Source organism: Artemia franciscana, chromosome 11 (genome assembly GCF_032884065.1).
Source record: "Artemia franciscana chromosome 11, ASM3288406v1, whole genome shotgun sequence".
NCBI classification, from domain to species: domain Eukaryota; kingdom Metazoa; phylum Arthropoda; class Branchiopoda; order Anostraca; family Artemiidae; genus Artemia; species Artemia franciscana.
The window spans coordinates 36,686,023-36,701,910 of record NC_088873.1 but is presented as its reverse complement, the minus strand read 5'-3'; the positions used below and the strand labels follow the sequence as shown (position 1 = coordinate 36,701,910).

At 33.9% G+C, this 15,888-nt stretch overlaps 1 protein-coding gene across 13 annotated transcripts in view; it reads left to right on the top strand.

The window, feature by feature from the left end:
- The window catches only part of LOC136033171 (GRB10-interacting GYF protein 2-like), a 461,255-nt gene that overhangs the window by 371,877 nt on the left and 73,490 nt on the right, over positions 1-15,888 (top strand). For 5 of the 13 annotated variants that reach the window (XR_010618876.1, XR_010618873.1, XR_010618875.1 and 2 more), the window contains one exon: positions 1,544-1,745. The exons of the other annotated variants lie outside the window; for them this stretch is intronic. The gene's annotated coding sequence lies outside the window, so the exon portion shown is untranslated. Of the gene's footprint in view, positions 1-1,543; positions 1,746-15,888 lie in introns of those variants that run through there. 13 annotated transcript variants of the gene reach the window in all.

Below are 15,888 nucleotides of genomic sequence, written 5' to 3'. Positions count from 1 at the left end.
TTACCCCTGAATCACAAAGGCCGTAGAATAAATAGTTGAAATTAATGAAATAACTTTAGCGTAAAGAGAAAGGTATTAGAAGGAGGTGAACCCCTCATATGCGTAATAATTTCTGTTCGTTTTAAGTTTTAATGCTGCTCCTTACTTTCAGTCGAAAAAAACTTTTTCATATTTTTTTCATTGCCTTTTAAAAAAATACTAAAAAACCCTGCGGCCCTTCCATGGAAATTTTCTTCCACCATGAAAAATTCCTCAATGGAAAGTTCCCCCGCATAAACCATTCCCCTCTCCTCTCCCCCAACCAAAAATTCCCCGAAAGTGCCTGTACACTTTCCAATATCCATTACAATATGTAAACGCTGATCAAAGTTGGTAACTTGGCAGTCCCTCCCACAGGGACTGTGGGGGAGTAAGTCGTGCCTAAAGACGTAGTTATTAGGTTTTTCGACCGTGCTGAATAAAATGGCTATCTCAGAATTTTGATTCGGTGACTTTGGGGGGAAATTAGCGCGGGAGAGGGCCTAGGTGCCCTCCGAGTTTTTCGGTTACTTAAAAAGGGCACTAGAACTTTTAATTTCCTTTAGAATGAGCCCTCGCGACATTCTAGGACCACTGGGTTGATACCATCACCCCTGAAAAAAAAAAAAAAAAAAAAAAGACAAAGAAACAAACACGCATCCGTGATCTGTCTTGTGGCAAAAAACACAAAATTCCACATATTTGTGAATAGGAGCTCGAAACTTCTACTGTATGGTTGTCTGATACGCAACATCTGATGGTGTGATTTTTGATAAGATTCCATGAATTTTAAGGGGTATTTCCTCCTATTTTCTAAAATAAGGCACATTTCCTCTGACTCGTAACTTTTGATGGGTAAATCTAAAGTTGATGAAACTTATATATTTAAAATCAGCATTAAATGCGATTCTTTTGATGTAACTGTTGTTATAAAAATTCCGTTTTTTAGAGTTTTAGTTACTATTGAGCCGGGTCGCTCCTTCCTTAAAGTTCGTTGCCACGAACTGTTTGATAATGAGCGAAAGGTTGAGATGCTAGGGCACGTTTTACGGAAGAAAGATGATAGATTGCCGAAGATTGTTCTTTCGGTCAACCATCTATGGCTAAACGGAAATCAGGTCATCCGCAGTTAGGGTGGGAGTATGTCATAAAGAAAGGTTTAAGGGAAACGGGAACTTTCTGGGAAGATATAAAGAGGGGGACATTGAATGGATTGGGATGAGCAGCTTTTGTAGCTGTGTTTGCCTCAGGTGGCTCGGTGCTGCGGTTAACTGTTAGCAGTAGTAGTAGTAATTAATTACACTTCCATTATATATAATTTAGTTGGATGTAAGTGTCTAGTTATAATTAATTAATTTATTTATTTATTTAATTTAAGTAATTTTTAATTAATCATGTTTATTTTTTTGCTTAAGCGCGAAAATAATAGATACGACCCTTAGGCGTTATAGTGATGATATATTCTGTAGTTCTTATATATTATTTGTGATATTTAAATTCTTATTTGAGTTATTTCTTTTTTTAGTTGACTCCTTGTATGGGGGATTTGGTGCTGCTAAAAAAAGACCGTAAAATTGCAGGAATTTTGGTCAAACTGATCAGCTGTCATTCTTAATGATGTTATCAAAGTCTTTGGAAATAAAATTGAAGATCGAAAATTGTTTCAAAGTGCCCTTTCATGTTTTTTATACATCTTGGGTTTTTAATATAATATTTGACGTACTCTGTATGGTGCCGTGTCTGTTAATACTTTAACTTACGTTTTCAGAAGTAGTAGAACAATTTTATTACAAATAAACATTTCCTAATCAATAGCACAACATAAGTGAAGCTTGCGAGGCTGTGCTAAATTGAAGGAAAATAAAGATACTATAAAGAAAATAAAGAATATGGATACTTCTGTACTTTTTTAAATTCATATATACTTTGGACTCTGTGTTCGTGTAAAGGCTGAAAGACCAGCTAAAACAATGAGAAGGAATCTTCTTTTTAAATCTGGAAACCATGATAATAGTTTTGTACTAAAGATCCACCCCCCATACACACAAAAAAAATCACGAAACTCAAATTTGAATGAGGGAATTATCATACCATGCGAGGTCCATTTTTGAGAGCCGAAGGACCAAGCTAGTCAGCGATGATTGGTTTAATAAAGCCTGCAAAGTAAGGTATCTGTAGAAATTAGTTGTTTTTTCTCTCCCTTTTTGGCTGTAAATATTGCCAAATATATTTTCTGCCAAAATATTGAAATTTTTTCTTTATGAAGGTGGAATCTGCATAAATTGAGTCTTTAAAACTTTCATTTTTCAAAGTAGGATTTTCCCTTTTAAGACGGTGCAAACATAGTTTTTCTTTTTTTTATCTCCCTCCCTTGTTCTCCCAGATAATTTCCCCGCAACTCCTCTACAGGTAAAATTGTATGGCCAAAGCAATATTTAGACATAACAAGAATTTCCTGTAGGAATCCTGCTATATCTCCTGCTTAAAATCTTCCCTGGAAATTTCAGTTGAAAACTGTGTCTTTCCCCAGGGAAAATACTCCCCGTGCAGAAAATACCACCCCTCCTGAAAAAGGTCTGTTTTCATCCCAATAACAAGCACTATATGTAAAAAATGGGCAATTTCTATTGCTTACATTCCCTTCTCCAAAGGCTGATGGGTCTTTTTGTCCCCAGCCTTCTGATTTTCATCAGACGTCTTCGGGGGCAAAAGTTCTTGCGAGGGTTTTTTTTCGTCTTGCGAGAGGGTTTCGTCACCCATCTACTCGCACCTACTATTTCTGAGTCTTTCCGACTTAAATTGCTCTAGATTCCCATTCATTATTTTATACTTAACAAAAAGAAAGAAAACCATCAAAATGGTGTTTTTAAAGGCTAAACAAAATACAGAAGAAAACACAGAAAGCGAATATTTCGAGAGAACAACCGCCTATCTTTTTCTAGCATTATTTAAAATAAAGCAATAATAAAATAAGTATGAAAAAGTTTTTTCAACTGAAAGTAAGGAGCAGCATTAAAACTTAAAACGAACAGAAATTATTACGCATATGATGGGCTCACCTTCTCCTAATACCTCGCTCTTTACGCTAAAGTATTTTTAGTAATTTCAACTATTTATTCTACGGTTTTTGTTATTCAGGGGTCATTCTTAAGAAATTGGGACAAAATTTAAGCTTTAGTGTAAATAGTGAGGTATTTGGGAGGGGTTGAACCCTCCCATATACGTAATGAAAACATGAGAATACAGAAGTTCGTTACGTAAGCTAATTTCTAAGTTACGTATATCTTTTACTGATGAAAACATTCGTGAAAAATAAAAAAAGTTCTAGTTGCCTTTTTAAGTAACCAAAAAATCGGAGGGCAACTAGGCCTCCTCCCCCGCTCCCTTTTTCTCAATATCGTTCGATCAAAACTATGAGAAAGCCATTTAGCCAAACAAATAAATAAACAAATTTTGTTTTAATTATTCATCTGTGGAGAGCCAAAATCAAAACATGCATTGATTCAAAAACGTTCAGAAATTAAGTAAAAAAAACAAGTTTTTTAACGGAAAGTAAGGAGCGACATTAAAACTTAAAACGAACAGAAATTACTTCGTATATGAAAGGGACTGCTTCCTCAAGTTTTTTACTGTTTTAAAAAGTAGAGTTAAGAGAAAGAGTCAAACTTTAGCGTAAAGAGCGGAGCGTTGATGAGGAAGCAGCTCCTTTCATATACGAAGCAATTTCTGTTCGTTTTAAGTTTTAATGTCGCTCCTTACTTTCCGTTAAAAAAACTTGTTTTTTATTTTTTATTTAATAATGAACTGAACCTAGAAGTCCAGCGTCAATAGTTTAGGCTATTGGGGATATCTACATATTTCTAAACCTGTAGGGGGTGGAGCAGCTTATTTTTCATTTTTTTTATTTCACTTAAATACAAAAAAAGGTATTTTTAAATAACAATACCAACAAAGACACTTTCCGAAATCTAGGGAGGAGGCAAAAAGTCAGTGATTACAAGACTAAACATTCTACTAGAGGGAAGCGAATTATTTCTTGAATTTGAAAAGGTTTTGAACCTACCGGGTTTGAACCCCCTCCCCCTGAAATCTTTTCTGAATTATAAAAGTAACAAATCTTTGTAACTGTTTTTTTTTTTTTTTTGCATCTTGTAAAGTTTCCCCAAAAAAAATCCTGGATATGTCCTTGGGTAGAGGCACTACTAATTAATAATTACGATTTTTCTGCGAAGAATGGCGTTACCTCGGGTAGATAAGGGCCGCTTACTCTCCTCCACCTTGTGTTCATCTCAGAACTCTACGTGTGCCGCGCAGTTCCACCATGCTTGGTAGTCTCCGCCACGCTAGGCACGCGCTGCCTGGTGTATGTTATTTTTGAAATTGGGTGTCCCTCATATAAGATCTGGATCCGGTTAAAGTTGAGCTTCTCCCCATTGCAAAGCCTAGAAGATTGTTGGGAAAGTTCCATGATTCCATGAAAGTTTCGTGGTGAGGAGACTTAAATAGAATGTTAAAATGTGGCGTCATAGAAAGCGGTTCTTTTCTGGCATCACTTCTTTTGGGGAAATAAAAGACGAGCCCAAGAACTCGAAATCAGAATTAGACAAATAAAGTAACGGTTAAAGACGAATATTCCACATCTCACGCAAATATTTGATAAATTGCGATGAAAAAAGTGTTTTTTTGTCTTAATTTCTCATTCTAAAAACACCTTATTTTCGTCCATATTTTCTCCCTTTTAAGTCTATTTCTATCGTATGTGCAAAAAAAAAAACATTCCTAAGAATACTTTCAATTACAGCTATTTGCTTACTCCTCGATATAGCACCAATTACACTCTAGCCTTTTTGGATATTTAGGGACGGCAAACTATTCTTATTTCTGGTGCTTCATGCTCATCTTTAAGTTGTATAATGCAAAAGATTTCGTGAGAATTAAAAAGTAATTTTTGTAGTTACTAGCTAATTAAAAAAATAAATTACGAAATTGATTAATATTTAATTGCTTATATACCTTATATAAGCAATTATACCTTATTTCGGCCATATACATAAATTTTAATTGCCATATACGTCCATATACGAGGATGGCAAACTGTTCTTATTTTTGGTAATTTAAGCTCATCTTAAGTTGTATAATGCAAAAGATTTTGTAAGAATTAAAAAGTAATTCCTCTAATTACTAGTCAATTAAGAAAACAAATTACGAAATTGATTAATATTTAATTGACTATATAATTTATATAAACAATTATACCTTATTCCGTCCATATACATAAATTTTTTATGGCAATATATATTCATATACGAGGATGGCAAACTGTACTTATTTTTGGTAATTTAAGCTCATCTTAAGTTGTATAATGCAAAAGATTTCGTGAGAATTAAAAAGTAATTTTTGTAGTTACTAGCTAATTAAAAAAATAAATTACGAAATTGATTAATATTTAATTGCTTATATACCTTATATAAGCAATTATACCTTATTTCGGCCATATACATAAATTTTAATTGCCATATACGTCCATATACGAGGATGGCAAACTGTTCTTATTTTTGGCAATTTAAGCTCATCTTAAGTTGTATAATGCAAAAGATTTTGTAAGAATTAAAAAGTAATTCCTCTAATTACTAGTCAATTAAAAAAACAAATTACGAAATTGATTAATATTTAATTGACTATATAATTTATATAAACAATTATACCTTATTCCGTCCATATACATAAATTTTTTATGGCAATATATATTCATATACGAGGATGGCAAACTGTACATATTTTTGGTAATTTAAGCTCATCTTAAGTTGTATAATGCAAAAGATTTTGTAAGAATTAAAAAATAATTCCTCTAATTACTAGCGAATTAAGAAAAATAAATTACGAAATTGATTAATATTTAATTGCTTATATACCTTATATAAGCAATTATACCTTATTTCGGCCATATACATAAATTTTAATTGCCATATACGTCCATATACGAGGATGGCAAACTGTTCTTATTTTTGGCAATTTAAGCTCATCTTAAGTTGTATAATGCAAAAGATTTTGTAAGAATTAAAAAATAATTCCTCTAATTACTAGCGAATTAAGAAAAATAAATTACGAAATTGATTAATATTTAATTGCTTATATACCTTATATAAGCAATTATACCTTATTTCGGCCATATACATAAATTTTAATTGCCATATACGTCCATATACGAGGATGGCAAACTGTTCTTATTTTTGGCAATTTAAGCTCATCTTAAGTTGTATAATGCAAAAGATTTTGTAAGAATTAAAAAGTAATTCCTCTAATTACTAGTCAATTAAAAAAACAAATTACGAAATTGATTAATATTTAATTGACTATATAATTTATATAAACAATTATACCTTATTCCGTCCATATACATAAATTTTTTATGGCAATATATATTCATATACGAGGATGGCAAACTGTACTTATTTTTGGTAATTTAAGCTCATCTTAAGTTGTATAATGCAAAAGATTTTGTAAGAATTAAAAAATAATTCCTCTAATTACTAGCGAATTAAGAAAAACAAATTACAAAATTGATTAACATTTAATTGCTTATTTTTTTTTATATAAATTAATAGCTTTTACTAAATTAATCAATATAATATATTAATTTAATTTTTATATAAATTTAAAATTAATTAAATATTTGATTTATTAATTAACTGAATTAATTAACTAAACATTTGTTACGAAAAACCAAAGTACTAAGGATAGTTATAAGAACAAATTTCATGAAGAAGAGTCTGTGAACGATCGGGTCCCTTGACTTTCTGAAGTGGTTCCTGCTTTGCCCGAGCTGTAGTTCACGTTTATGAGATTTCGAATGACAGCCGCCTGTACAAAATAAAACTCTATAATTGTGCCATCCCCCTCGGGTTGCTGATATCTTTAGTTCCTCTGATCCAGCATTGATCGAATTATACTTGTCAACAGTTCTACAACTCTCCAATTATGTGGCAATTAACAGAAAATAAAATCGTTCAAAACAGTAACATATATAGTATAGGGAGGATATGCTTACCCTGATGATCTGACTATTTTTCTGTGTTTTGTAAGTTGTGGATTTGTTATTATTATCATGGGCAGAGTCAGGAGATTGAGCCGAGGCCCTGGCTACAGAGACCCGGTGCCTCTGCACACACAAAAAAAAAAAAAAAAACAATGGCACCAATCACTTCTTGGTTATTGGTACCCCCTTGACAGTAGTATTTAGAGACAGGGCTTGCCTTATATTTATTTTTTCTCTTTGTAAGTCTTCTTTGATAGTATCAATCAAGATGTCGCCCATTGTTTTCCAACATCCTGAAAGCCCCATCTGTCAGCTCAAGACTGGCATGGACAGGCAACACTCGTACCTCAAGACCCAGGGAGGAGTCACCCACCACTCGCAGTCTATCAGGGGTAAGCACCCTCCGAACCGGCACAAGAATATATTTTTCGGCCTCATTGATCCTCAGGGGGTCGTAAAGGAGAGGATTGACCTCATTTCGGGGTTGATCTTGACAGCCATTACTAGTTTTGATATACCCAGTTTTTGCACTGTGCTCCAAAAAATACTCTGCCTCCTGCAGGACGGCTAGTGACTGGACGATGACTAAAATTAGTAGTAGTAGGTTTGTGTCTCCACATAATACTCTCAGGGATTCAACAAGAGAGTTATCAGTGCTTCCGATTCGTGAGCTGGTAATATGTATAAGGAACTCCTAAGGGACCTCCAAATCTTTTGTTTTTACAATTTACTCTACACTTATATTTTTTTCTTCTTGCCGTATGATTCATCTGTTGTTGTTTTATCCGAAATTCTGAATTTGGAGTACTAATTGAGAGCTACAATAGTATTCGACTCATTGAAAGCTCTTAAAAGGACCTCAAATCTTAAAATATTTCAATATTTTCAATAATTTTGTATTTTTCCAATAACTTTCCTATTTTCTCTGTTTTTATTGAAGCTGTGAAACAGAAATATTTATTTGGGAGTTGCTCCAAGTTAAAATGGTAATACACCCATTGAAAGTTCCCAAAGGACTCCTAATTTTCTAAGATTTGTATTTATCTTATAAATCATTTTATAATCCACTTAATTCACCTATTATGTTGCTTTTTTTCTTTGAAATTAGGACCTCAGACAATTACCCGAGTTTAAATGGTAACACGACTAAGTCTCATAAAGAACCTCCAAAACCCCTGAGTTTTCAGAATCCTTCCTTTTTCTTATATGCTCCATAAAATTCGTTGAATATCTGAAAAAAATTAATGATATTTCTTATTTTAAAATAATTAATTATAAATTAATTTCAGTCGCTTATATTAAGATTTTGAATTTAAAGTGTACAGCGTCCGTTATTTATGGTGTAGTCCCTTAAAGTTATGTCACTCAATACTTAGGGATAAATACAAGATATTTGGAAAATGGGCCATCTCGGGAGTTTTTGGGTGGTGAATTGGCCTTTTTTTGTTTGCCAAAATATTTTTAGATTAGCGCTCATTTTTGTTTCTTTTTTTGTGCGCTTACTTGTTTAAGCTTGAGTTTTCCATCTTGTCTTAATGCTGAATCACTCATAAAATTTCGCTTAGCTTATTTTCGATGCTTTGGCATTTGTATTGCACATTTTAGCTATTTGCCAATGGTGAAAATTCAGCTTATCTTTCTTATAGTGTTTACTCTTAAAACCTGGAAAATACACTACGTCCCCCTAGTCCTTTTAATTATGTTTATTATATTTATTCATGTAGGGGGGTGGGGTATTTGATATAAACAATTTATTCGTTGTCTAATTTTTCGATTTATACGTAATGAGTCATAATTCTTTTTTTTTTTGCTGCAAGTATATAGAATCTATATTGCCAATGATTTCTACTTCACTGGGATTTTAAAGCCCATCATATTATTCAACTAGTAATACTGATTGTATTCTAAAGGGGAAGGGCCATGTATGCATCATGTATATGATTAGTTAATTGAATAGATTTCCCATAGTAGTTTTAATCGTATTTTTCCAGTATAACCTTATAAGCTATAAGGTTTATTGTAGCATATCGACATCTATATATATATATATATATATATATATATATATATATATATATATATATATATATATATATATATATATATATATATATATATATATATATATTTAGAATCTAAGAAAGTCTCACATAAATCAACAATATCAGAAATAATCTTTTTTAGATGGTCAATTGGGGAACAAGGACCTTGAATATTCAAACGGAGCACTGAAAAATATTCATCCCGTTTGGCAGCCTCCCTTACATTAGAAACATATTTACTCGTTACTGAGGGGTTCATTGTCGTCAAATCACTATTAACATGCCCAATAGAATTATTAATCATGCTTAAAACATAAAGGGTTATTTTCCTGCTGAAAAAGGCGTCCTTCAATTGGACGCGTACCTAATTTGCCAGTAAAAAGAGACAACAAATTTTAGATATGGCATTAAATCATAAAATATACACGCAAAAAAAAAAATAAAAATAAAAGTGTATAAACCCAATCTGCGAATGATCAAATTTTTCGTATCATCCATTGACCAGGTGGTTTAGCTAAAATGTGCCCGCGGTCAGTCCACACATTAAATTTACCGAAACAATCTCTTGCCGCATTTAAATCTTCACGGCTTTTTTTTTGTAAGCGATTCGGACAAAAATATTCCACTTTTTCTAGTTTAATCTTTGCTTTGAAAACAATTCGAGCTATTTCACCATTTCTGAAGTGTATTAGCACCGACGGTACTTTAGACTGATCGTTAAAAACATTCAAACTAAATCGACAAACATTTACAATATTATTGGCTTAAAAACCAGGGACCAGCATCTTGTCTTTAATGATAACCAGTATTACCTCCTTTAGTTCATTTCCAGGCCTCTGCTTTACTGCATCCATCACTAAGCAATCCAATATCCTTTCTTGTTGAAAATCAGCCACTTTCGATTCCAATGACAAAATCATACTTTCCAAGCTTTTAACCATTGCAAATAGTCTTTTGAGCGATTTTTCTATTTCATGAAAATTTGGGTTTTAAACAATGGAAATAGCATCGTGAATTTTTTCTGATTCTAGTATCGATTGATTGATTTGCTGTATCAGGATCAGATAGTTTAGCCTTAACTAGACGGGAAATCTCAAATGTAAGATTCGCTCTTATGCGATTTAATTTATCCTGGGTAAAAGCTATTTTTTGTAGGATTAGGTTAGGTGTCAGTGAATCTTCTGTAATACTGCCCTAGGTTCTACTGCCCTAGCAATGATGATCCAATATATTTCTCAACTATCAAATGTATTGGACAACTTTCCTATATATTTACCACTAGCAAATACATTGGATGATTTTCCAATATATTTTGCAAATTCAAGCGTGATTAACAGTGAAGCCTCCGAAAGAAACTGCCCTAGCAATGATGAAGCATGGACGGTTAATAGATATACATATCTATTAACAAATGAACTAACCTCCTTTTCATACAATCCTTATAAGGGGGGAATTTTTACCAGGTTTTTCTTCTCACTCAATTGGACTATCTGTCTTGGCTTTTTCTGCAAATAGCCATGACTTGATGCCCACAACTATTCTATTTATCTACTATTCTATTTAAAACGCTCGTTGGGTTTAATGCTAGATAAGGTGATAACGATTTATAAATGTCTGGAAACGAACCCAATCTGGTAAATGCGTTACCAACATCTTTCTCCGTTCTTTTGTGAGCATTAAATAAAAAAAAACGAGTTTTTTTAACTGAAAGTAAGGAGCGACATTAAAACTTAAAACGCACAGAAATTACTTCGTATATGAAAGAGGCTGCTTCCTCATCAACGCCCCGCTCTTTACGCTAAAGTTTTTTACTGTTTTAGAAAGAAGAATTGAGAGAAAGAGCCAAACTTTAGCGTAAAGAGCGGGGCGTTGATGAGGAAGCAGCCTCTTTCATATACGAAGTAATTTCTGTGCGTTTTAAGTTTTAATGTCGCTCCTTACTTTCAGTTAAAAAAACTAGTTTTTTTTATTTAATTTCTGAACGTTTTTGAATCAATGCATGTTTTGATTTTGGCTCTCCGCAGAGGAATAATCAATACGAAATTTGCATATTTTTTTGGGGGGGGGGGCTAAATGGCTTTCTCATAATTTTGATCGAATGATTTTGAGAAAAAAAGAGGGGGGGGCGAAGCCTAGTTGCCCTCCGATTTTTTGGTTAATTAAAAAGGCAACTAGAACTTTTAATTTTTTACGAATCTTTTTATTGGTAAAAGATTTACGTAACTTATAAATTAGCTTACGTAAAGAACTTTTGTATTCTCATGTTTTTATTACATATATGAGGGGATTCGCCCCATCGTCAGTACCTCGCTCTTTACACTAAAGCTTAAATTTTATCCCAATTCATTAAGAATGACCCCCTGAATCACAAAAGCCGTAGAATAAGTAGTTGAAATTACCGAAAATACTTTAGCGTAAAGAGCGAGGTATTAGAAGGAGGTGAGCCCCTCATATGGGTAATAATTTCTGTTTGTTTTAAGTTTTATTGCTGTTCCTTACTTCCAGCTGAAAAAGCTTTTTCACTTTTATTTTTTAATTGTTTTTTTTTTTAAATAATGCTAGTAAATCCTGCTCTCCCTTCATGGAAATTTTCTTCTCCCATTACAAATTCTCGAAGGAAAGTTCCCCCAGCATATCCCCCTCTTCTCAAACCCTCCCCCAAACCAAAAAAATCCTCCTGAAAACGCCTGTATACTTCCCAATAACCATTACTATATGTAAGCACAGGTCAAAGTTTGTAACTTGTTGCCCCTCCCACGGGGACTGTGGGGGAGTAAGTCGTCCCCAAAGACATAGTTATAAGGTTTTTCGACGACGCTGAATAAAATGGCTATCTCAGAATTTTGATCCGTTGACTTTGGGAAAATAATTAGCGTGGGAGGGGGCCTAGGTGCCCTCCAATTTTTTTGGTCACTTAAAAAGGGCACTAGAACTTTTCATTTCCGTTAGAATGAGCCCTCTTGCAACATTCTAGGACAACTAGGTCGATACGATCACCCCTGGGGAAAAAAAAACAAAAAAAAACAAAAAAACAAATAAACACGCATCCGTGATCTGCCTTCTGGCAAAAAATGCAAAATTCCACATTTTTGTAGATAGGAGCTCGAAACTTCTACAATAGGGTTCTCTGATACGCTGAATCTGATGGCGTGATTTTCGTTAAGATTCTATGACTTTTAGGGGTCGTTTCCCCCTATTTTCTAAAATAACGCAAATTTTCTCAGGCTCGTAACTTTTGATGGGTAAGACTAAACTTGATGAAACTTATATATTTAAAACCAGCATTGAAATGCGATTCTTTTGATATAGCTATTGGTATCAAAATTCCATTTTTTAGAGTTTTGGTTACTATTGAGCCGGGTCGCTCCTTACTACAGTTCGTTACCACGAACTGTTTGACTAACGTTATCCAAAAGGAATTTCAAATTAGTCTCTACCAATTGGTGCTCGGAGAGATTGTCGTAGCAAAAAACTGCACATCTTGATATTCCTTTAGCACCAGTTTTTGACTGCAAAACAATTGCAGGCCAAGTGGATTAATCTTTGAAGCTAGTGAGAACAATATCAAAAGTCTTGAATTTTTGCATGATCATAGCAATGAGAATAAATAATTGCTAATCTTTGTAATGCACGAGTCAGATGATAATAGGGCCGAATACTAACTCAGATTCACAACCATACGTAATCCTTAATCTGTAATCACATACAAGTTTATAAATTTATCTAATAAGTTTCAATTGTAAGTTCAAAACTGACTCATTTGTTATTTATTTCGAAAAGGTACAGAGTTCTACCGGCTATGAAAGGGTTCACCCCCTTCTAAATACCTCGCTCTTTACACTAAAGCTTAAATTTTGTCCCAATTCCTTAAGAATTACCCCTGAATCACAAAGGCCGTAGAATAAATAGTTAAAATTAATGAAATTACTTTAGCGTAAAGAGCAAGGTATTAGAAGGAGGTGAACCCCTGATATGTGGAATAATTTCTGTTCGTTTTAAGTTTTAATGCTGCTCCTTACTTTCAGTTGAAAAAAACTTTTCATATTTTTTTCAATGTTTTTTAAAAAAAAATACTAAAAAACCCTGCGGGCTCTTTCATGGAAATTTTCTTCCACCATGAAAAATTCCTCAATGGAAAGTTCCCCCGCATAAACCATTCCCCTCTTCCCTCCCCCAACCAAAAATTCTCCGAAGCGCCTGTACACTTTCCAATATCTATTACAATATGTAAACGCTGGTCAAAGTTGGTAACTTGGCAGTCCCTCTCACGGGGACTGTGGGGGAGTAAGTAGTGCCTAGAGGCGTAGTCATTAGGTTTTTCGACTGTGCTGAATAAAATGGCTACCTCAGAATTTTGATCCGGTGACTTTGGGGAAAAATTAGCGTGAGAGGGAGCCTAGGCGCCCTCCGAGTTTTTTTGGCTACTTAAAAAGGGCACTAGAACCTTTAATATCCGGTAGAATGAGCCCTCGCGACATTCTAGGACCACTGGGTCGATACTATCACCCTTGAGAAAAAAAAACAAAGAAACAAACACGCATCGGTGATCTGTCTTGTGACAAAAAACACAAAATTCCACATATTTGTGAATAGGAGCTTGAAACTTCTACTGTATGGTTGTCTGATACGCTACATCTGATGGTGTAATTTTTGATAAGATTCCATGAATTCCATGAATTAAGATTCCAAGATTCCATGAACTTGGAGGGGTGTTTCCTCCTATTTTCTAAAATAAAGCATATTTCCTCAGATTCGTAACTTTTGATGGGTAAATCTAAACTTGATGAAACTTACATATTTAAAATCATCATTAAATGCGATTCTTTTGATGTAACTATCGTTATAAAAATTCTGTTTTTTAGAGTTTTGGTTACTATTGAGCCGGGTCGCTTCTTACTTACAGTTCGTTACCACGAACTGTTTGATAATGATCGAAAGGTTGAGATGGCTAGGGCACGCTCTGCGGAAGAAAGATGACAGATTGCCGAAGATTGTTCTTTCGGTCAACCATCTATGGCTAAACGGAAATCAGGTCGTCCGCAGTTAGGGTGGGAGTATGTCATAAAGGAAGATTTAAGGGAAACGAGAACTTTCTGGGAGGATGTAAAGAGGGGGACATTGAATGGATTGGGATGAGCAGCTTTTATAGCTGTGTTGGCCTCAGGTGGGTCGGTGCTGAGGTTAACTGTTAGCAGTAGTAGTAGTAATTAATTAAACTTCCATTATATATAATTTAATTGGATGTAAGTGTCTAGTTATAATTAGTTAATTAATTTATTTATTTAATTTAGGTAATTTTTAATTAATCATGTTTATTTTTTTGCTTAAGCGCGAAAATATTAGATACGACCTTTAGGCGTTATAGTGATGATATATTCTGTATTTTTTATAGATTATTTGTGATATTTAAATTCTTATTTGAGTTTTCTTTTATTAGTTGACTCCTTGTATGGGGGATTTGGTGCTGCTAAAAAAGGACCGTAAAATTGCAGGAATTTGGTCAAACTGATCAGCTGTCATTCTTAATGATGCTACCAGTCTTTGGAAATAAAATTGAACATCGAAAATTGTTTCAAAGTGCCCTTTCATGTTTTTTTTACATCTTGGGTTTTTAATATAATATTTAACGTATTCTGTATGGTGCCGTGTCTGTTAATGCTTTAACTTATGTTTTCAGAAATTGTAGAACAATTTTATTAAAAATAGACATTTACTAATCAATAACACAACATAAGTGAAGCTTGCGAGGCTGTGCTAAATTCAAGGAAAATAAAAATACTATTAAGAAAATAAAGAATATGGATACTTCTGTACTTTTTAAAATTCATATATACTTTGGACTGTGTGTTCGTGTAAAGCCTGAAAGACCAGCTAAAACAATGAGAAGGAATCTTCTTTTTAAATCTGGAAACCATGATAATAGTTTTGGACTAAACCCCCCCCCCACACACACACACAGAAAAAAATCACGAAACTCAAATTTGAATGAGGGAATTATCATACCATGCGAGGTCTATTTTTAAGCCAAAGGACCAAGCTAGTCAGCGGTGATTGGTTTAATAAAGCCTGCAAAGTAAGGTATTTGTAGAAATTAGTTGTTGTTTTTTTCCCTTTTCGGCTGTAATTTCTTAATTTCGGCTGTAATTTCTGCCAAAATATTGATATTTTTTCTTTATGAAGGTGGAATCTGCATAAATTGGGTCTTTAAAACTTTCATTTTCAAATTAGGATTTTCCCTTTTAAGACGGTGACACTTGCAAACATTGTTTTTCTTTTTTTTATCCCCCTCCCTTGTTCTCCCAGAGAATTTCCACGCAACTCCTCTACAGGTAAAATTCTGTGGCCAAAGCAATATTTAGACATAACAAGAATTTCCTATAGGGATTCTGCTATATCTCCTGCTTAAAATTTTCCCTGGAAATTTCAGTTGAAAACTGTGTCTTTCTTCAGGGAAAATCCTCCCCGTGCAGAAAATACCACCCCTCCTGAAAAAGTTCTGTTTTCATCCCAATAACAAGCCCTATATGTAAAAAATGGGCAATTTCTATTGCTTACATCCCCTTCCCCAAAGGCTGATGGGTCTTTTTGTCCCCAGCCTTCTGATTTTCATCAGACGTCTTCGGGGGCAAAAGTTATTGCGAGGGGTTTTTTTCGTCTTGCGAGAGGGTTTCGTCACCCATCCACTCTGCACCTACTATTTCTGAGTCTTTCCAACTTAAATTGCTCTAGACTCCCATTCAGTATTTTATACTTAGCAAAAAGAAGGAAAACGATCAAAAATAGTGTTTTTAA